The following is a 23,858-nucleotide window of genomic DNA, read 5'->3' as shown; positions in this document are numbered from 1 at the left end:
TTTTGTCGCTGCTGCTCCATGAATTTTGTCGCTGCTGCTCCGCGCGTTTTTCCAGCACGGCTCATCAGCACTCGGCTCCAGCAGCAGGATTTATCCCACAGCCACAGATCCCAGAACCTCACAAAGCCACCTTCTGCAGGCCCAGCAGGCTCCAAAGGAAATCTGCAATAATTATTATCCCATTTCGGCCTGATTTGATCCCATGATTTCACATCCCAGGGGATCAGAGCTACATAGCTCATGAGTGATGCATTTGCACTTTGTTCCCATTGAATCCCAGATTTTCTGGGGTTGGAAGGGCCCTTACAGCTCTCAATCTCAAATCCCTGCTGTGGGCAGGGAGCCCTTCCACTAGGAGCTCAGAACTCCAAATTCTCTTTCTAGAAACCCTTTTAGGGCAGAAATCTTTGGAGAATAAACCAGAAAATAAAACACATTTTTAAGAGAGAAGGGAAATGGATTCTCTGGAGCTGAATTCAGCTTTGCTCCCAAGAACCCAGGAAAAGCTTTGTTAAGGAAAAAACCATGGGAAGAACTTGTGCCCTTGGCATTTCATCCATCACTCACAGGAGAGCAGGGAATCTTTTCCCTGGGAAACCCAGCCCAGGAATAAGGATAAGGAACATGCCCCTCTTAGAAGGTTTCATCTCCAGGCAGGGGTAATGGGGTGACCACAAGTCACAGGTCCAACACGCTGCTCCTGGGGAAACAGAAACAGATTTCTGGACCATTTGGGATTATTAAAAGACAAAAATAAGAAGGTTAAATAAGTTCAAAAAGGAAAATAATGTGAATTACCTCATTGTCTGGTCATTAACAGAGCTGCTGTCATGGTGTTTATCTGCAGTCACGCTTTTAAGGGACAATGAGGTAAATTAGAGACATGAAGATGAGGTGACTGGAGAGGCTGAACAGCTGGAAGATTTCTCCCTCTGATCCCAAGTGTGATCCCAAGCATTCCAAAACACAGCCCTTGAGTTCTCCCTTCAGCTGCCAGGTGAATGTGAAGGTTTGACAGGCAGTGCTCGCTGCACACACAAATTCCAGGACACAGGGAAAATATTCCTTCAGTAAGAGCAGCTTGAAGGACAAAAATCAGGAGCAAAATTCCAGCCTGGAATTAACAGAGGCCAGTGTGAGTGTCAGATGTAGAAACAGGATTTGGTCACCAACGAGGCCACCAAATTTAATTGGTGCACCAGAAGATGGGGCCCTGAAGGACTTTAGGGACCAAGAGCTCTTCTGCTCCAGGTCATTGGAGCCTCTTCCACAGGGAAGAGCTGGAGCTTGAGAGGCACAAGGACCCCCAATTTTGGTGAGGACTCATGTCCAGAACTTTGGATCAAGGGGCTTTGATGCTGGAATTCTGATGAAGGATAATGGTGGAGTGCCACATCTCCCTGACAGAATCATTGAGGCTGGAAAAGATCTTTGGGATCATCGAGTCCGAGCTGTGCCCGATGCCCACCCTGTCCCCAGCCCAGAGCTCGGAGTGCCACATCCAGGAATTCCTTGGGCACCTCCAGGGATGGGAACTCTTCACCTCTCTCTGACCTCCCCACACTGATGTGAAGCTTCCCAGTTTTTCCCTCTGTGCCCAAAGCAATACATTTCCAGGGAAAAGGCAGCTGCCATCCCTTCTGCCAAGTGGAGAAAAATTATCCCATTCCAGCTGCATTAGAGACCAGGACCTCGGAATTATCCTATAACAGAGGAGCCATTAGCTGAAACAATATAGGTAACGGGAGGTTTGTCACATCCCAAACACGGCTCCAAGAGCTCATCAAAGGGTTGTAAAGGCAAAATTATTCCATTAATTTAAAACTACGGCTGCCTGACTCTCTCCATAAAGAATCCATGGATCCAGTGCCTGGGGCAAATCAATAATTCTAGGATTTGCCTGCTAATGGAGAAAAAAACTGATAGGAAAGTATTAAAATGTAAAAATACCCTGAGGGCACTGTCACAGGGGAATTAAGTGCTAAAGACTCTTCCTTCCCTGTGTCTGATCTTCTGTCCCTGCCCATCAGCCAGGAGAGGGGTGGAGCCATCCTAGAAAATGCCTGGGATCGTTCTCGTGGAGCAGGGAATGAGCTCTCGGTCCTGGAAGTGCTCGGACACAGAACATTACCCAAGACTGATGGACGACCATTCCCTGTCCTGAAGGTGTTGATGGCCCCATCTGTCACCTCAGCCTCGTGGACTTCCCTTCTCCAAGCTGACACGTCCGTAATGGCCCCGTTCCGCTGGGAAAGCCAAGGAATGAGATTTACAGGGACGTTTTCCACCCGGCAGCGCACGGAGCCGCGGCTCAGTCACGCCAGGGCTGAGGAGATGTTTCCTCTCCCACCTCCTCTGCCCCACTCATGCCGCCAAAATCCACAAAATCCAAGGGGAATATTGGGAAATGTCCGTGAAATCCCTTTGTGGCCAGCAGGGAATTGTGTAGCCAGGTTTATCCGCTCATTCCCACAACGCAGTTGGGATTTGGGCATCATTAATGGCTTGAATGAGGAATTTGATACATATTTAATTTATTAGAATTTGGAATCCCACTGCACTGAGTCATCACTGCAGCAAGCTGCAATTCCCAGCAATTCCTGGAGCGCCTTTGGGAGGAGCAGCAGAATTTCATGGTGCTGATCCAAACCAAGAAACCCAAAAATTTAAATGTTTTTCCTTAGACATCAGTAGCAGTGAGGGACTGCAGGAGAATCACGGGATCTCCATCAAGAAAAAATTTCTGGAAGCAGGATATCAACCAGGATCAATCCATGATCTTTCCTGGGACAGGAAAATGAGCCAGGAAAGATCTTTTCCTTCTGTTTTCCCTGTGTTCTGCACCACACCCTGTATTTTATGTCCAATGATCTCATCAATCCAGCTCAGGAGATGCCTTTCTTTAGAATTACAGGAATTTAACTCCTGTGGCTGTGTTTTCCCTCCAAATCCTTGAGTTTAGCTGTTTAAGCCAAGGAGTTGTTATTATTACTATTATTATTATTATTATTATTATTATTATTATTATTATTATTATTATTATTATTATTATTATTATTATAACTGCAAAACTTTGGTTAGTGCAAGGTTGGAGAATCCCAAGGGAGAAGATGAATTATTAGAGTTAGTTAAACCCCAAAACTCGTAGCTGGAAGGGGCCCAAATCCCTCAGGTCACACCCACCCCAAGGCATGGACAGATTTCCAGAATATATCCCAGCAAATCCACAGGGAGAAGCCTGAGGGAAAAGCTGAGTCTGAGGGCAAACACCAGGCTCGGAGAGAGGAGGAGATTATTTGATTCATCCCTAAATCCTCTCTCATATCCAGAGAGAAAACACTGTCCTGCCAAATTCCACCAGTCTTTTTCCCACTGGTTTGGGATTGAGCTGTTAAGATGTCAAAAATCATCTTTAAATGTAGCACTGGGATCCATTTCCAGGAATATTCCTGAGGAATGAGAGCAGGACCCACAAGCAGCCATTGCCAACACCCAACTCCTGCTTTTCCCTTTTTCCAACCCTGCATCCTCCAGCTGGGACAGAGGAGAGGGGATGAGGATCAGCAATTTGCTCCTTGATGTTGTTTTCCACAGAAGTCTGGGAAACATTTGTCCAACCTTTCCCTAAGAAACTGTGGAGATTGCCCAGATCAACCTCTGCTGGTGCTGAACCTCACTGAAACTACCAAGTAACTCCAGAGTTACTCCACCACCCCGTCACCAGATCCAGCCCATTTCTTACTCCACCTCTGTGAAAAACAGCAATCAGGATGTGATGGAAATTCCAAGTATCCTCACGCTTCAGTCTGGATATCACACCCCCCCCCACCTGACATCAGGATAAAGAAGGAAAATCTGCTCTGCCGCCCTCCCCAGTCTCATTTTCTTTCAGCATAAATTGGAGCTGTTCTCATTTAAAATGGCTTTGGACCTAAAATGTTCATTCTCTCTCCGTGCGCTGCAGCCAAAACCTCAAACCCAAATTTCCCCTCAGATTACATTATCCTCCCTCCTGATTCCCACAGATGGAAAATACCCTGGATTTGCAATTTACCAACTGTTTGTCTGTCTCTGGAAGAAGCCACCAAACCTCCTTGGCAGGGAATAGGGAGGTCACACCTGAGAGCCCTGGAAGCTGAGCCCACAAAAGGAGGAAAACTGCAGAACTGAAGGATTGGATTTGGGAATTCCATCCCTCAAGTGCTGCAGTCCTGTGCAGGTGTCCTGGCTGAGCAGAGCTGAGAAATCCAGGAAAAGATGCTCAGATGCTTCTGCAGCTGGAATGAAGAATTCCCTGAAGAATTCCCTCTCCTGCTGAGCACAGGGGACCCTTCTTTGCTAAAAATGAGGGTGTTGGATGTGCTGTCCCAATCCCAAGCCAAGAGAGCAGGAAGAAAAGGAAGAGGAGCCCAGGGAAGGTGAGGATTTGTCCTCCCCTCACTTTTCCCTCCCCTCTTCCCAAGCTGATTTCCCCCTCCTCTCCCTTTTCCCTCCGCCACGGTCCCACAGCACCGAGAACTAATTTAGTGCCACAACAGAAAATGTTATTTATTCATTCCCACTACATCTGTGCTTCTCTTTTATTGAGTTCCTTATTTTTAGTGCTCTCCTGGTTCTCCTCCAGGGCAGGTAGATAATTGTTCTCTATCTCTCTATAATTGCAGCAAATTCTCATTAATCAATACAACACCGGGCAGGAATTTCCTGATGAAATCCTGCTTTAGCTGACACCTGAGCTCCTGAACAACTACAAGACAAACCTAATTACCTCCTTGGCTAAGTGAAACCACACACTTTGGAAATGAAAAGCTCTTTTTCAGCTGAGTCCACTTAAAGGATGGAAGCTGGGATGAAAGGCCCAGACAGAGCCCTTTAGACCAGGCTTGACGCCTTTACAGGAAGCAAAGCCTGGCTTAGGAACTCAACATTTTCAAGCTAAAAATTTGCCTGGTTAGAACGTGTAAGAGGGGAAATTTTGTAATTAAGGGTTGTTTGAGCATACTGGGAATTTACTGGAGTCTTAAATTACTGTCATCCACATGGAAGAGCTGTGTGTGTCACACATGAAACTGGAGCTTCTCTGATTCCTTGATCTATTTTGCAGCCCAAAAGCAGAAATTTCCACCTGTGGGAGTTCACTAAAGTTCATCTGTAACAGTCAGAAATTATCAAGGAATTATTTAAGCTGGAAGGAAAAATCCTCTCACTCCACCCCCAGATCAGGGACAACTTCTACAATCCCGGGTTGCTCCAAGCCCATCCAACCTGGCCTTGAACACCTCCAGGGATGGAACACCCACAACTCCTCTGGGTAACCTGTTCCATTGTCCCACCACCCTCTCAGCAGGAATTCCTTCCCAATATCCCATCTAACCCTGCTCCCTTTCAGTCTGAAGCCATTCCCCCTTTTCCTGCCACGCCATGCTTTGCCAGGTGTGACGGATAAATGCTGGCACAGATTTGAAAGCATCCTCTCTTTTTCTTGGAGGACAGGGACAGAACAATCCCCCTCTGGAGCACAGTCTCCCAGGGATTTTTAAGGATTTCATTAAAAATTGTACCAGCACAGTTTAAGGATCCTTCCCATGCAGAGGAGAATCCGCAGCTGCTGCAGGAGCTCTCCAAGGTACCACGGAGGGCTGAGGACAGGAGCTGCCTGAGGGTCCCGCATCCTTCTCTGTTCTCCCAGGAAATTACAGCACTGTGCAAACCCAGAGCACTGGGAATATTTCTCTGTCTGCTCTGGGGTGTTCTGACCCCCGGGGGAGCTCTGACTCTGACCCTCACTCATGGAGAAAGTTTCCCAGACTTCAAGAGAGACTGGAATCCACTAAAGTGTGAAATAGATTATAGAGAGCAGTGCAGGTGTGTCACTGGGTGAGAAATTGAGGGGTTGGGGTTTTTATTGTGTTGTGGATGGAGGGAACAGGGTGTTGTCCTGAGTTTTTTCTTCATGCTTCTTCTTCCTCCTTCTCCATGGGTTTGGGTGGCATTTGTAATTGGACAGAAAAGTCCCCATGGCAGCTCTGTGGGATCAGTTATTGGGTTAAAAGGGAAAACAATCTGGGTGTCAGCTCTTAATTGGACAGTTTAGTCCTAAGAGACCTTGTAACCTGAGATGGTTGGGCATTTTGTGCCTTCCGATGAAAAGCTGCCGAACTCCCAGCAGTGAGACTGTGTCACTGATAAGAAATAACAAACACCTGAGTCCAAACATGAATTGCTGTCCCAAGCACCTTCAACCCAGACCCAGAGAAACCAATACAGCACCAGCTGGGAAAACACTCCCACAAAATCAGAACAGGGCCCTCTGCCCACCCCAGAGCTCTCTGGTTCTGCTCAATAAAGAGAAGAGTGCAGAGCAGATCAGGACACAGCAGCAGCTGTCGGTGTTCCCCAGGCACTGCCATGACAAAAATGCCGCTCGTGTTTCACAGGAGGGTTTTCCACAGGAGAGACGCTTGCTCAGAGCTTTAAAACCTCATTGTGTTACAAGAATTTGTGATCCCGATGCACTCCGGGAGACAGAGGAATAAATAAAACTCTCCAGAGCTTTTCCATGTTCCATCTCTCTCGCTCCTCTCTTACGCAGCCATGGAAGGTTAGAAAAGGAACATCCTGACCCACGGAAAAGGACCTGCACAACCCAATCCTGCTCTTCCTCATTTTACTGTGCACCAGTAAAATGAGGAAGAGCAGAAGGAAGCCCTCACTTGTGGGATACAACAAACAAACCCTGGTCCAGCCAGTGCCAAAAAAATTCCAGGCTCTGCTGCTGGAAAAACAGGCTCAAGGAGGCTGGGTCAGGTTGGGAAGGCAACAGGAGGACTGGGGTCGCAGCAGCTCCCGTGCCAGCCCCAGCTCTTCCAGCAGCTTCAGCTGGGGCCCTGAGAAGCCACAATTCCCACCAAACCCACCCGAGAGGGAGAAGATCCAACTTGGAAACAAGGGAGGACCCTCAGTTCCCACAAAACAGGCAAGGCCAGAAAGGGACAGGGATGGCAGAAGAAATGGAGATACTTGGAGAAGGAAACACCTACAGATCAGAGTCCATGAGCAGGTGGGATCCAAAAAAATCATTCCTGAAGACCAGGCCCAGATCATTCCAAGGGGAACTCACAGGGAGATCGCCTTGGGGTCAGCACCCCACTTCTTACGACAGAATCCTGGAATGGTTTGTGTTGGAAAGGACCTAAAGTTTGTCTTATTCCGCTTCCCTGCTGGATTCTGAGGTAAGGCACCATTGCAGCCGCTTCCCTGCCCAATGTCTGCTCTTCCAAAAACTGATTTTCCACCAGGAGGTCTCCAGCAATGACCTGGAATTTGTTTTCTGTGCCCCCCTAATGATTACACTGCAAATCAAGCAGGGATGAAGGTGATAAAAGAGGCCCAAGAAAAAAAAAAATCCAGGCTGAAAATACCTCAAAAAAAAAAAAAAAAAAACATCCCAGTTATCACAATTCCCATTTTACCTGGGTTTGGGTGGGATAACCTGACCTGAGGCCACCTGGAGCCCAGGTGAGTCCTTTCTTTGTGGTCCTGAAGGGCAAAGGAGCATCCTGGCTGCTCCCACGGATGGAGCCCAATTCAGCCTCTTCTCCTCAGCTGCATCCAGGATTATTTGTGGCAAGAAGCAAAACAGCAAGATAAGGAAAGTGACACAATTAAGGCTAATTAGCTGAGTGGGAAATCCCTTCCCAGCCAATTAGTGCTGAGAGGCAAGGCCTGCACAGTAACGAGGCCATATTTAGCTCTTCTCAGCTCATCCCACTTCCAGAAACGAGAGGGCAAAGGAAGAGATTGTTTTTCCATTAAAAAAAAATTGGATAACAAGGATTGCACCAGCCACGGGGAGCTGAGAGGGGAATTGGACTCACATTCCTCTGGACAGCCCCAAAAATGCTTTTTCCACGGGGAAAAAGGATGGAATAGGATTTTCACCCTGCTGACCTGTCCTGTAAAGTTGGTGGCAAAATATTCCCATCAATCACATCCTTGAAAACAGCACAGTGGGAAAGATTCCCGAGACACAGCCATTCCTTCAGGCCTTCTGATGGGAGTTCCATCCAACCTGTGAATTTTTGGGCCTCTCATCACCGCCGACAGCTCTGTGGGATCATCACTTAAAGCCCAAAGTGCTGGCTCAGAATTGCTTGGCGTTGGTGCCTTGCCCACGTTCCTCATCACGGCAGAACGAGCGAGCGCCGGCGTCAAAATATCCGAGCATCCCTGCGGATAATTCACTCCCGGGAGAGGCGCTGAATCCATCACAGAAATTGCCTCCAAAGGACACTCTCCCCTGAGCAGGGGTGGAAAAAGCAGCTGGAAAGAGGGAACAAAGTGTCAGCATCTCACTTGGAGAGGTGAAAGCAGAGCTGACAGCGCTGAGATTTATGGAGAGCGAGGCCTATTTGGGGAGAGAGCTGGAGCTGTGCCAGCGGGGCTGAAATCCTGGGATTCAGCTCCACTCCTCAGCCAATTGCAATATTTTATAAGTGGAAGAGATAGGCAGTGACCTTCCCCTTCAGAGGCTAAAATTGTTTCTGGGTTGAGGCTTTTAAAAAACAAAAAGGCCGAGGTTTGTCCATTTGTTTGGATATAAAGCACCCAAGATCTTATCTCCAGCCTCATAATTCACCGGAGGAAACTCGGGTGGGAAGATTGAGGAGCACCGAGCCTGCATTCCCAAATACCCATTTAGGAGCTCAGGGTTCACCTTGACCTGGAATATTCACCCAGGATGACAGGAGATTAAACACCAGGCTGCTCCAGACGTGCTTCCCCCTTGGATGAGCCCGTTGAATAAAGATATGTTGAATATTCCCACCTCGATGATGTATTCCTGAAAATTATTATTATTATTATTATTATTATTATTATTATTATTATTATTATTATTATTATTCAGATCCCAAATTCCCTGAGATCTCCTCCAAGCTGTGGCTGTGCAATCAACCTGGAGCTGGTGGGAGCCCGAAAGAGAAATCAGACTTTTCTGGGATAATCCTGGGGACAAGACTCCCATGAAGGCATTAAGGTTGGAATTACTTCATGGTTTTGTGCCAACTTGTTGTAATAATCAGATTTTTCCTTTGGTTTATTCCCAGCTGTGGAATAACCTGGAATAAACCAGTCCTGGAGGTGGCTGAGGCAAAGCAAAGCACATCAAGCTACAATTTCAGTCCAACGGCACCAGGGGAGAACCTCAGGGTGAGGAAGTCACAAATCCCACCCAGGGCTTCTTCCAGATGGAATTCTGGAGATTCACTCTGGATGAGGTGGTTTGGGACACGAGGAATGTCTCAATTCCATGGATTTCACTGGAGGAAACACCTGAGCACCCATGGCTGGGCTCCATCTGCATTGGGTTTTGGGAGCTGGAACAAAAACGTGATCCTGGCTGGCTCAAGGACACTTCCCTGCAGGGTTGTCCTGGCAGGAAGGAAGAAAAGGGTTTTCAACAGCCTCCTTAGGGGTGGGACTCCAATATCCCACCCCTGGATCTTTATGTCTGTTGGAGAATACTCAGAATGGATTTTAAATGGATTTAAAATGGGTTGGGGCAGTGGCAGCTTCAGTCCCAACATCCTCCTGTCCTGGGCGAGCTGCCCGTGGAACATCAGGGTGGAAAAGGTGCAGATCTTGCTCTGGCTCTGCACAGGAAATTCCTCATGGATCAGGGGCTGGCAGGGGATGGCAGGGTATCAGAGCTGGAGGATTTTTTGTGGGAGAGAGGGAGAGGAATTCACACTCCAATCACAGGAGTAAGGGCAGTGAGGGTCAAAATCGGGTTCTGTGGAACCTAAATATCCACAGAAACCAAGGAATCAGAGGATCATGGAATATCCTGAGTGGGAAGGGACCATCAGGATCACCCAGTCCAACTCCTGACCCAACACTCCTGGAGCTCTGGCAGCCTCAGGGCTGTGCCCATTCCCTGGGAAGTTGTTCCAGTGCTTATTCCACCCTCTGGGGGAAGAACTTTCCCTGAGATCCAACCAAACCCTCCCCTGGCACAGGATATTCCTGATGAGATGCTGAGGATGGGGCTCTTCCCTAAATGTGGGACCAAAAAAAATTTGGACCATCAGGCAGGAGGTGCCTTGAGGCAGCTTCCCACAGTGGCCTATCCATGGGGAATTCCTGGGATGAGCTCCAACATGATAGAAAAATCACCTCAATCCTCTCCACACCCCACCACTCCCCCTCCAGCCCTGGAGGAGGAGGGAAGATCTGTCACCTGAATATTTACAAACCAGGTAGGAAAAAGTATCAGGTTCTGGTCCCTTCATCACTTTGGTGGTGACAAGAGTTAATGGTCCCTGAAGCTTTCCCAGCAAATGTTCCTTGTCGGGCCATTTTCTGCTCATCTCCGTGATGGATGGGGAGGAGAAGTCACTTTATGACAAGCCTGCTCAATTATTTAATAAGGCAGATTCTAATAACTTCAGGAAGTCCCCCAGAGAAATGGAAGAATAAATACACTTTTCCTTTCACTCTCTCAAGAGCTGGAGAGGAAAAATGGATTGTGGCCTCCTCGTCTGCCTGTCAGCTTTGTTTTGGGCACTTGGCTGGGGTTTTAACTCCCCACTTCTGGCTTTTGGGACAGAGAGGGAAAACAGTAAATGAACATTAGGGAAATTTTTGGTTTGTGTTAAAATATTCAAGAAAAGTTGCTGTGGTACCCAACAGGAGCAGGCTCAGCAAGTCTGAGGGGTTATTCCTTTCTTTTGGTCTTTTTCCCTTCAAACTATCCCTTTTTTGGGGGATGGTGGTCAGTGCTGAGGGTCTGGGAGTCCCTGAGTACCACAGGACCCGGCAGGCAAAAGCTCTTGGCCTCGTTCCTCTATGCAGAACTCTGGAACTGGATTAGGTCTGGAACGTTCCAGACTCTTTTCCCATGAAACCACCAAATCAAGGGATTGCAGAGGGACCCAGGGGGTTGATTTTGCAGGAGCTCTGCAGCCTTCCATGCTGCACCAAAAAATCCCACTGGATACAGGAGGAAAAAGGCACCTCTGGTCTTTAGGCAGCTGCTTAAGAGGAGAGCCCTGCTTTTGGAATAAAATCCTGGAATGCTTTGGGTTGGAAGGGGCTTTAATTCCATCCCATCCCACCCTGCCACGGGCAGGGACACCTTCCACTGTCCCCTTGGACACTTCCAGAGATCCAGGAGCAGCCACAGCTTCTCTGGGAATTCTATTCCAGGGCCTCCCCACCCTGACAGGGAAGAATTCCTTCCCAAAATCCCACTTACACCAACTCCCATTCCCCCTTGTCCTGTCCCTCCCTGCCCTTGTAAATCCCCCAGGAGCGTGGGTCAGCCTTGGGCCAGGGCAATTACAGCAATCAAAAAATCCCATTTGCCTTCCCCTTTTCCTTCCCTTCCCCTTCCCCTTCCCTCTGGAGCAGCATCCCCCCAGTTCTGCACGGCAAACACACCCCCAGAAAGTGGAGTGGGATTGATGCTGGGCTCAGGCCAAAACTCCAGGACATCCCTCTCCATCTCCTGGAAGAAACTTGGCACGCCAGGAGCCGGCACCATAAATCTGAGCAGAACACAAAGTCACTCCCATTAAACCAAGGACACCTTCAGCTGTTCCTGCTCCCTGTCCAAGAGCCATTTGCTGCCCAGCCTTCCCCTGCCTGCTCTGAAAAGCAGGAGCTGGGAATGCTGAATGGTTAATCCAGACAGTTTGGGGAAGATCTGTCTCCACAAATGTTGCACCATCTGCTGCTCTGGGGAAGCTGGAGGAGTGGGTGCTGTATTTTCATAACAATCCGCCCTTCTCCTCTCATTGATTAATAACATTGGGCTGCTTTGCCTTTGTTCTTTTGGAGGTTTGGGGTTTTTATTTTTTTTAATATTTGTATGAAAGCTTTTCAACGTGAAATCCAGTAATTATCTGGAGAGCTGAGTCAATAGGTTTGTTCAGGCAGAGAAATTACCCATTAAACCAAACGGGAAAAAGCCCAGTGAAAAACATCCCTGCACCAGGCCCACCATGACCAAAATCCCCCTTTTTTCCCTCTCCAGTCCAATATTCCCCCCAGCAGTGAGAAGGATCCCATCACTGAGGAGCTGCTGTGGAAAACAGACTGAACCATCAGCTCATATCCAGCCCAAATCCTGGGAAGTGGAATTCCACCACCCCAAGCCCACAGTGAGCCAACAGAAAACACCTTGAGCCTGCTCCAGGAGGGACAGAAGAGGCTCTGCTCCTTCTCATTCCCCTTTCTCCACTCCACAAAATTCCCAGAGCAGCTGGAGGAGCTGCTGCAAAGTTGTGGGGCGTGAAGGGAGCAGGGAACACCAACCTTGGAGCCTTCCCCTGCAAGGGATGTCTGGGAATGTCAGGCATGGAAAAGCTGCAGAGGGAACAAGGCACAGACCCCAAAACAGGAGATGTGGGTGCTCCACCTACTTCCAGCAGTGCCCAGACAACAATGGAATGAAAACTCCTGGATTTGTTTAAATACATCAAAAATAGAGGGGGAAAAATTGGATATTCCTGGTATTAACTGAGCTGAGAGTGCATCTAAGTAATGTCAGCTTGCAGATGCCAACACCAGCTCTCCTTTGGCTGGCATGGAATGGTTTGGGCTGGAAAAGAGCTGAAAGTTCATCCCCTTCCATTGTCCCAGGCTGCTCCAATCCCATCCAACCTGGCCTTGGACGCTCCCAGGGATCCAGGGGCAGCCACAGCTTCTCTAGGAATTCCATCCCAGTCCCTGCCCACCCTCCCAGGCAGGAATTCCATCCCAATCTTCAATCTACCCCCACCCTCTGTCAGTTCACAGCCATTCCCTCTTGTGCCATCAATAAATGACTGGGAGATGGACAGGGATGGAACCACAGACAGTGGCAAAGGTTAAATCCAGCTTCCATTCCCATCCCAAGACCCAGCTCATCCAGGCTTTTTAGTTCCAGAGCATGAGCAGCTCATGAAGAGGGAAAAAACAGCAGCTGGAAGAAGATTTAGGCAGTGCAGTTTATAGTGGTTACAATTAATAGGCAATTTCTTATGAAAGTTCTCTAGAAAATGTCTTTTTTTTTATTTTTTTTCTCCCTTGCAGGCAGGGTTTTTTCACCAAGTGATTCCAGTTTCAGGCTGGAAAAGCAGCTGGAAACCCTTCCCAACTTCTTCAGCACTTGTAGAAGCTGAGTTTCACTGGAAGCAGAGGTTTTTCCACAGGGAACAGGAAAAGAGGGAACAGCCTCAGGCTGGGCCAGGGAGGCTCAGGGTGGACACAGCAGGAATTTCTCCATGGAAAGGGGGCTCAGGCTTTGGAAGGGGCTGTCCAGAGAAGTGTCCCCTGGATCCCTGGAAGTGTCCAAGGAATGTGGCACTCGGTGCTCTGGGCTGGGGACGAGGTGGGGATCAGGCACAGCTCCATGATCCCAAAAGCCTTTTCCAGCCTCTGTGCTTCCACACTCAGCCCAACCCAAACCAATTTCCCTCCTTTGGATTCAAACCAGAGGGAGGAATTCCTGACAGAGCAGCACATCCAGCAGCAGATTTGTGAAATCAATAATTTCACTTCCCATAAGATCCCAGAATCCCTGGGCTGGGAGAATCCTTCAGGATCATCCAGTCCAACCCAGCCCCAGCACCTCAGCTCACCCCTGGCACCCAGTGCCACATCCAGGCTTTGTTAAACACACCCAGGGATGGGGACTGCACCCCCTCCCTGGGCAGAACATTCCAGAACTTTATCCCCTTTCTGTAAAAACCTTTCTCCTTATATCCAACCTGAATTTCCTTTGATGTACCTTAAGTCCTCTAAAATACTCTCCCACCTTCCCCTCCAGCAGCCACCAACCACTTCCAGCTTTCCCAGTTTCCTCCAGAGCTCCCTTTCCCTCTTCCCTCCATCCTGCCAAACCAAGCCCAAAGGGAGCACCAAAAACCCCAAATTTTGCTGGTGCCCAAACCCTTCAAAACCAACCCCAAATCCCAGCAGCTGGTGCCCGAACTCTCTGGTGGCTTTGCTGTTCCTCCAGGAATTGTCACTTGGGTTTCACTTTGCCACCAGGTAATTCAAGCTGGGCTCTGATGAAAGCCCAGCTCCATCGGCGCCGACGGAGACGGATGTTGGATGCAGCTGGAATTTGACAGCAGAGTGGGATGAGCAAGTGCATCAGGGTGCTAACGATGTTACATTGCAAATGCTGTTTATTTGCTGTCAGCTCCAGAGCAGGCAGTAAATAACACATTAGAGAATAAAAAAAAAAAGGGGGAAAAAACAAGGGAAAAAAAAAATCCAGAAATAACATTATGTTAAAATGGAACCATCAATTATCCTCCCCCTTTTTCCTTCAGCTTTTTTCTCTCTCTTTTCTTCCCGTTTTTATTTTATCTTGAAGCATTCGCGCAGGGGGGTTTTTCCTGGATTCATTAATTGCCTTTTTTCTGACTCCTCTGTTCTGCCTCAGCGCCCATAAATCAATGTAAAAAAGATAAAATGCTGCTATTATGAAATGAGTGTAAAAAGGTATTGAAATAAATCTCCTTTTGGACACGTTTTCTCCCATCTCAGCTGCAAAAAAACATCTGCTCAAGATGAGATCCAGACCAATTTTCCATCCCAAAGTGGCCCTGGCCTGTCCCTTGTTCCAACACCCCCGGAGAGCAGCATCCCATAAATAATTGTCCCATCAATAATTTTCTCCTGGCAGTTTTGAAGGAGCCTCCAGCACCCATTTTCTCCAAAATCCAATATTTGATGGATGGTGGTGGCCACAGCTCATGCAGCTGAGCCACCCTAAATATTCCCACCAAAAATTTCCATATTTCCAATCATTTTCCGAGAAAAACACGAAAGTTTTGTGGGGTTTTGGGAGTTTCCACTCAAAGTTTCTCCGCCTGGAAAATTTCCAAAGAGCTGGTGTTGGACAAGGAGCATTTCCACCCAAGCCTGAACATTTTCCAAACCTCACTGAATATCAGGAATATTTTATTTAAGCAAAAGCTCTTCCATAACCTCCATGTGCCCCATTCCATTTCTGAAATTATTTGCTTTGTCCTACGATTTTTTATGAATTAAATACATTTCCTAAGGGGGGGAAAAACTGAATTTTACATAAAGTTGTCGGGTCCTCCTAAAGCAAAGAGGTTTCCTGGGATTCAGAATTATTAGGAAAGGAAGCTTTAATTGCTTTTTTTTTTTGTTTCAGAAAGGAAATGTTTGGAGCAAAACTTCTTGGAATTGAGTTCTCCGCTCGTCATCCAAGTGTGAATGAAATTCCAGCTGATCCCATCCCATCAACACACCTGAGCTCTGTCCCATGAGGAATTCTCACTCAGGATTCCTTTCCTGGCTGCAGGAGAGGGCAGAGAGGGACAAAATCCTGATGTCAGGGCAGAACAAAATCCCAACTTTGATAAAAATATTAAAATATTGTTTTCCCTTGTTAAAACCTCCCAGGATTTTCCCTTTTTTTTTTAACCCTCTGAATGCTGCTGGGGTTTTGGATGATTTCCCCGAATGGAGTTCTCCATCCCAGTGTTCCCATCCTGAAGGGAGAAAAAATTTGATTTTAAAAACATTCCTCCTGCAAAGTGCCAGGAGGCACCACCATGGTGGGAAAATGCCAATCCTAGTGGGATTTTCCCTGGAATTGCAGGGCACAGCTCCCCTGTCCTCTGGCTGTCGAGGAGAAAAGGTCAAAAAAGTGGAATATTCATCCCCAAACCAAATTTGTTGGCAGAGAAAACAGATCCCAAGGTGCTTCCAACATCACCTGGCAGGTGATGAAATAAAAGGGGATGAAATGATCCCAGGGGAATTTCCTTGCTGTTAACAATGAGAGCAAAAGAGGTCAAAAGGGAAAGCTGCAAATTGCCCACGAAATAAACCTTCCTCGAGTCCCTGTTCCCACTAAAATCTCATTGCTGGTGATTTTGGGGGAATCCTGGAGGAGTTAAAGTCAAAATCTTTGACCTTGTGGGGCAGGGGATGGGAAAAGTTCGGCAGCATCAGAATAAATTCTTCCCTCTCACCTCAAGGGATTTTTTTCTGCCCTGCTAAGGGTCAGTTCCTATTTTAACTTGGATTTTAATTCCAGAAGCAGAACTGAGGGGAGCTCTGGGCCAGTTCCCACCCCAGAACTCAGGGGTTCCGTGCAACAGGCACAAGGCTCAATCCCAAGAAGTCCAAAATCGCTTTCTTGAACCTCTTTTTTTAGGAAAAAAAAAGCTGTTTCTTGTGAAATTGTCAGCTTTCAGGACACTCCTCACAACAGCCCTTGGAAACCTCATTTTCCTTCATTTTAGAAGCATTTCCAAGTGGGAACTGCTGGAGGAATTTATTTTGGAATTAATTTTTGATCCATCAATGTAGCTCAAATTAGGATGCTGCAGTCAAACACAGCTGCTCCTAAAATGTCCCTGTATGGATTTATAGGATCAGGGAATTTCCTGAGCTGGAAGGGACCCACAGGGACCATCAAATCCAACTCCTGGCCCTACACAGGACATCCCAACCATCCCACCCTGTGCCCTTCCCAACAGGAAATGCCTCCATACAAAATAAAGAAGATATTCCAGAAGAAAAGTGACCGGTGGGAATTCATCACCTCATTTTTGCTTTCATTTTTCCTTTTTTTCCTTCATTTGTTTGGGGGTTTTTTGGGGGGTGGTGGGGGTTGAGTTTTGGGGGTTTTGATTTTTGTTTGGGGTTTGGGTTGGTTTTTGGTGGGTTTGGTTTTGGTTTTTTGGTGGGGTTTTTTTGGTTTGTTTTTTTTTTTTTTTGGTTTGGTTTGGTTTGGGTTGGGTTTTGGGTGGGGTTTTTTTTGTTTGGTTTGTTTTGTTTTGTTTTGTTTTTTGGTTTTTTTGTTGGTTGGGGTTTTTTTTTTAATCTCTGACAGTCAAATTTCGGGGAAATCTGGAAATTCCCAGCTCAACCCCCAAGGATGGGATCCACCCCATCAGCTCTCCATCTTCTTTCTGCCAAGCTGCTCTGACATTCTGCTCATCTCTTGGATGAAAGGATGAAAACAGCAATAAAGGCATTGGGGGATCTCTTTTTTTGCCTTCAGAGCCATTTCCCCTCCCTGAATCCTTAACCAAGGGCAATTCTTCATTCCTCAAATCCAGCAGGTGATGCAAAATCCCTGACACGGGTACAATTCCTTATTTTCTCTTGGTGAATTATTAAAAAAAAAAAAATCTTTTAAGCGTTTGTGGAGGCTTTTTCTTTTAAATAAGAAACTCCCAACATTCCTAAGGAAAAATCTCTTTCATGAGCTGCTGGTGGCTGTGGGCTCTTTGTGGATTTGTGCTGATAAAGGGGAGATTTGGTAACAGAGACACTCAAAGTCACATCTCACATCCCTGTGAGGGATGTGAAAACAAAATCCTGCTTGGATTTCACCTCCAAAGAGCCCCCAGCCACCTGGGAATGCTCCTTCCCACAATCCCCTAAAAATCCTGGGGATAATTCCCCATCCTGGGACAGAAATCTGTGCGAGTTCTGCAAATGCTTTGTGTCCCCTGTAGAGCACTACTTTCTGTATTTTTAACTTGAAAAGCATCCCCATCATTTGGATCTCGTTCAGTTCATTAAAATCTCATTTTTTCCTTCCAAAACTGCCCAAACTCCTCACAGAGGAGACCTGGATCCTCCTGCCTCCTTCCCATGCATGAACACAACTGCAGCGAGGCTGCAAAACCTGATCCTATTCAAGTTGTAAAGCAGTAATTCAGCAATTTTTGCTTTTTTTTTTGCCTGAGTTGCAGCTAAAAATATGGAGGCAATTGAGAATATTTTCAAATACTGGGAGCAGGGGTTTGAAAACAATATTCATAGATCATCCCTGAGTTCTGCCATGCAGCTCGGTGAGCACTGCCTGGGGAATAGTCCTGATCTATCGGATTTTTGATCAGGAGCTTTTCCGTGTAACAACAGCTGCTTGCATTTATTCATCAAAAGAATCAGAAAAGAGCTGAGGAAAAGTTGATATTTTCTCCCTGGTGACTCTGGACTCCAAGAACTCCATTGAAATTCCTTTACCTGTGGGCAATACCACCACACATCTTCCACTGCCCCTCTCACCTGCCGGCTCCGGGAGGTGATCAACTCTATGATCACAATAAAAATGTTTTATTTAAGAGATAATTGTAAGCATTGGTATCTCCCATTTCCAAATCTCTTGCTTTATTATCCTTGCTCAAGAAGGTCTTAATATTTAAGTGATTTAGTGCTCGCTTTGAATGCCAGCCCGGCCATTAGGAGGCACATTTCACCAGGCAGTGCCTAATTTTATAGGACATTATTTCTTTATAAACAGAGCCATTACTCTGCAGCATTAATTAAATCTCTTTGCCCATTATGAGCTCCATTTGGAAGACAACAACATCACCAACTGCCTGCCCTGATGGATGAGTCTGCAGCCCCACTTTTGGCTCCTGCCAAAGCACTTCCCAAGGAGTGGAGCCACCGGGAATGGGGAACATTTGTGCCGCGGAGAGCGGTGATTTGTGGGGAGAAAGGAGCTCGTGAATAAAACATTTGCACTTCAGCGACCCAGTTTAGCTAAACTGTTTTGCATCAATAAGCCGGCCCTAAAAGGCTCTGGTTGTTATTGCCAGCCTCGCAGGCTTTGGGAAATGGAATTACATCAGCCCCATCTATAACCTTTAATGCCGGGAGCAGACTGCAGCTCTTACATCACTGGAGAGGGGCCTCGCCCACAAACTTCTCCTGGACAGCTGAGATCTGGGGGGTTTTCGTGTTTCCACCATGAAGGACACTCAGAAAAAAAACAGAAAATTCCAGACACCACCCCTGAATTCCTTCCAGAAGCCCTCAGGGTCCAGCACTCAAATCCTGGCAGATTAGCCCAAAATGCCCTCAGGAAGCAGAGTTTGTGCTCTGCTCAGGATTTCTACACAAGACAGAGGGGTCTTGGCATCAAACTTCTCCTGGACAGCTGAGATCTGGGGGGTTTTCGTGTTTCCACCATAAAGGACACCCAGAAAAACCAGAATATTCCAGACACCATCCCTGAATTCCTTTCAGAAGCCCTCAGGGCACAGCACTCAAAATTCAGGCAATTGAGTCCAAAATGCCCTCAGAAAGCAGAGTTTGTGCTTCTCCTCAAGGTTTCTACACAAGAGATGGAGGGGCCTTGGCCACAAACTTCTCCTGGACATGTGGCTGCAGAGATCTGGGGGGTTTTCATGTTTTCACCACAAAGGACATCCACAAAAACCAGAATATTCCAGACACCACCCCTGAATTCATTCCAGAAGCCCTCAGGGCCCAGCACTCAAATCCTGGCAGATTAGCCCAAAATGCCCTCAGGAAGCAGAGTTTGTGCTCTGCTCAGGATTTCTGCTCAAGAAAGATTCATTCAGCCTTCCCAGCTCCGCCACCACAGAATCCCACAATGGTTTGGGTTGGGAAACACCTTCAAGCCAATCCCATTCCACCCCCGCCATGGCCAGGGATAATTTTTAATTTTCCCCTATCCCAGGTTGCTCCAAGCCCTGTCCAGCCTGGCCTTGGACACTTCCAGGGATCCAGGAGCATCCACCCTGTGCCTTGGGCACTCCCAACCTGTCAAAAGCTGCTTCTTTCTTGCACTGTGGGAACCCATCCCACAATTCCCACCAGGATGCACCAGCTTCACCCCCAAAATCCAACACTTACAGACTCCCAGAGCTGGTGGAAATCCCAGTCCCAAGCAGTGGAGCTCTGGAGCATCACTCCCTCCTCTGATTTTCACCCCAAGTTGATAAATGGGGACTGGGATAAAAACCCCAGTTCCCATCTCTGATTTTTTCTGATTATTTGAGTATTTACATATTTTTTGCTCAGGTGTGCACAGCCTGAGCTGTTGTCTCAGCCAGCTCCTCCCTGCAGCGCTCCAGAGGCCACGGCAGCAATTCCACAATTTAGGCATTCAGGACACCATGATCTGACGTGTCTTAACCTCCCCATTAAAAAGTTTATGAGGTAAATATTGGGAAATATTTACCAACAGAACCCAGCAGATGGACCCAGAGATATTCCCTGTATTTAGGGCAGGAAATAACCCTGGTTTCTCAGGTACCAATGACTGGATCTGAGTGGAAAATGATTGAATGGTGCCCATTCCAAAAGGAAAAGCCAAAAAGGTGCTGAAGGAGAAAAGGCTGAGCCAGCTGGAGGGAAATGTGGCTGTGTGTCCTATGTCCATCTGTCAGAGCTGGGCAGTTCTCTGCTGTTCCTGGGGCAGGTTTCTTTATCCCTCCCACAGCCAACCCTCCCTCCAGGAGATCTCTGCTGTCCATGGCCACTGAGTGTCCCTGCAGGGCTGATCAAATCCCACCATCCCATGGGGAGATGCTGCGCCCAGGGGAGGAGCCAAGCATTCCTGCCTGGATCCAATCTGCCCTGGGAACAGCCCAGCAGCCTTTGCCCCCTGCATTCCCAGAGGAGCAGCTTTCTGCTGCCCTGCATTCCCAGAGGGAGAGCAGGCCCATCTCCAGCAGCCCTGGAGCTGCAGAGGAAAACTCCCCCCTTGTGCAGGATCCCTGCTCCAGCAGAGCCACAGCTGGCACTGCAGGAGGGCTGAGCCCCCTGGGATGGGACTGTGCCACCACCCTGTGCCATCTGGGATGGGACTGTGCCACCACCCTGAGCCCCCTGGGATGGGACTGTGCCACCACCCTGAGCCCCCTGGGATGGGACTGTGCCACCACCCTGAGCCACCTGGGATGGGACTGTGCCACCACCCTGAGCCCCCTGGGATGGGACTGTGCCACCACCCTGAGCCCCCCTGGGATGGGACTGTGCCACCACCCTGAGCCCCCTGGGATGGGACTGTGCCACCACCCTGAGCCCCCTGGGATGGGACTGTGCCACCACCCTGACACACAGGGGCCAGGGCAGGGTCTGACTCTGGCAGGGTTTGTTTTGTATTACTGCATTTCTAATTTTATTTTTATTTTCTCCCCTAATAAAGAACTGTTATTCCTGCTCCCACATCTTTGCCTGAGAGCCCCTTAATTTCAAATTTATACCAATTCAGAGGGAGGGGTTTGCATTTTCCATTTCAGGGGAGGCTCCTGCCCTCCTTAGCAGACCCTGCCTTTCCAAACCAAGACAAGGACTCTTGGCTCAGCTGCACCAGGGGGACACATCCTGGGGGTCGGATTTATGGAGCACAAACCACTCCAGGAACAGCAGCACGTGGGCCAGACTGGATTTCCATTCCCTGGGAATTCCACAGGCACACAGAGCACCCTCATCCCATGTTCCAAATTATCCAAGCTGGGCCACATCCAGCTCAGTGCACCCTGAGCTCCACCCAGCCCTGGAATAAACACAAAATGGATTCAAACACAAAGGCAGGAGGGCTGGGAGCTGAGGTGGCTTCCCAGCTCCCTGCAGGCACCAGGAGCTGCTGGAGGAAGAGGTGCTGGATGCAGAATTTAAAGGAGGAAGCTGAACTTTTCCCTCACTCAGACACAGAAAAGCCATCCCAGCCCCTTCCTCTCCACCCTGCTCTCCTCAGCTCCAGGTGCAGGATCCTGGCTGATCCTGGTGTCCATGCCCAAACCCTCGGAGCACAGCCATGTCCCCAGAGCCAGTGGAGCTCCTTTGGATTCAGCAGGAGAACTCCTACAGCTCTGCAGGAAGGGAGAGCTCAGGAGGGAGCTGGAAGCTCAGGACAGAGATCATTCCATGGGGACATCCATCTTCTGGAGAGGGGAGCAGAGCCAGGCAGCTGCAGAGGCAGGTGGAGCTGCTCCACTGCTCCCAGAGCCTCCCACTCTCCCCACACCAACCTCTCCTAATCCCACCAGCATCCCAAATCCCCCTGCAACCCCCTTAGACATGAAAAATACTCCATCAAAACAGCCAGGGCCAGCTTGGACAAGGCTTGGAGCACCCTGGGATGATGGGAGGTGTCCCTGTCCACGGCAGGGCTGGGCTGGGATTGGCTTTAAGGTCCCTTCCAGCCCAAACCAGTCTGGGATTCTGGGACTCCATGAATTTAAGTGGAATTAAACAACACTCCCCATTGGGTTTGGGTTTGGGGTTTGGTTTTTGGTTTTTTTTGAGCTCCCTGCTTACGATGCAAAAAGCCTTCAAACCCAAAATTGCAGTCCTGTTTCATCAGCTACATAATTACTCTGCTAGCACTAATTAGCAGCTGACTGTAAACATAACTTTTATCCCAGAAGACGTTCCCTGTTCGGCTGAAAATGCAAGTCAGGCCCTGCTCTGGTGCTCCTTCCAATGTGCTTAATAATCCTCAGCACTCTGCTGCCCGTGCTCAGGAGGATTTATGGTGGCAAGGCAAGAGAAAAGCCGAGCAATGTTCCGTTGGAAATTAGGAGGAAAAGCAAATGCTGAGGGAAAATATGCTCGGATGGGCAAAAAAGAAAAGTGTACCTGGGCCAAAGAGTGACAAATTGCTCCTTTTTAGGAGACCTTTTTAGCAGAGGGAGGCACTGAAGAAATGCCATGTTCTACTCAGCAGAAAAATCAGAGATGGATGCAATTAAATCCCTGAAGGTCTGAGGGAAATGCAGCTGCAGGAATGGGAGCAAGGAGAGGGATCTGCCTGCAGGGAATTAAATCTTCATTTTGGGGCCAGCGGGGTCGGAGACCTTGGGAATGCAGTGAGGTGGGGATGGGACAGCCTTCCCTAAAAACACAACTCACTCCCAAAAGTCCCTTCCCTCATTTTCCACGAGGTCCAACACGGGATGGGGCAGGAACCTGCAGGAATCTCCCACCACGGAGAAAGTGAGGTGGGAATGGCACTGCCAGGGATCCCACAAAAACCCCGTGGCTTCACACCTCCATCAGCACCCCAAGAAGGGCTGAATTCCCAGGAATCACTGTGGATCCAAGGGATAAGGTGGAGGAGTCATTTCATCCTGGGAAAAATGTTCCAGGGACCTCATGAAGCCTTGGCAGTGACCGGGCTCAGGGTAATTCCTGGAATCCTAAAATAAAATCATTGAGCAGGGGTGAGGGACAGGAGAATCCTTCTAATTAACCATTTCAATCCCAGGTGCACCACCTCAAAATTCCCTGCTGGAATATTCCCTGCCAAGCTCAACATCACTGCAAAGGTTTGATATGGCTTTTACACCTAAAAAGGGCAGTTATAATATAATTATCCCTTAGCTTCACCCTCCAGGGATAAAACACCCAGAGTCCTGGGAGCTGGGTGATGGCATTGCCTGAAGATCCTGAATTAACCATTTCCCCAGGCCACCTTGAGCAAATTACTTCAGAATTCTTAAAAAAGTACAAAGTTAAACCTGCCCAGAAACTTTCTGACTCCAAAGCACAGAAAAAAAAAATAAAAAATTACATTCAGCTCCATCCAAAACTGGGAGGTTTCTTCCTCGTGCAAAATAAAAGGTTTAGGAATGGATCAGATAGAACTGATTTAAGGAAAGAACAAGTTAATCAAATTGCTGGATTCAGCACAAATTTCCAGGAGAGGCTCCCCAATCCCCTCCCAAGGCCCATCTCAGTCCCCTGGATAACAACTCCACAAGTCAAGCAGTTTTTAGGAACTGCAGTAACTTCCCAACCTCTCCCAGAGAATCCTTGTCCTGGATTTCACCTCAAAAGTGAAATCATTTCTAGACTGAATTCCATGGAAGTTTAAATTAATGCCAGTAGAAATTAGGATTTTAATGAGAGAGGGTTGCCACTGCCAAAGGGGCATTTTCGCTGGACTCAGGAAAGCCAGAGGGAAAATCCTTCCTCTACCTGAGTCCAACTTTTGAGCCAAAGTGGACTGGAAGGAAATTCCCTGAGGACTAGTCATTAAAAACCACTTTTCTCCCCAAAATGGAGTCCTGGGCACATGGGATCTCCATCCTGTCCTGCTGGAGAGA

Source organism: Serinus canaria, chromosome 5, assembly GCF_022539315.1.
Source record: "Serinus canaria isolate serCan28SL12 chromosome 5, serCan2020, whole genome shotgun sequence".
In the NCBI taxonomy this organism is placed as follows: domain Eukaryota; kingdom Metazoa; phylum Chordata; class Aves; order Passeriformes; family Fringillidae; genus Serinus; species Serinus canaria.
This window is presented reverse-complemented; position numbering follows the sequence as displayed.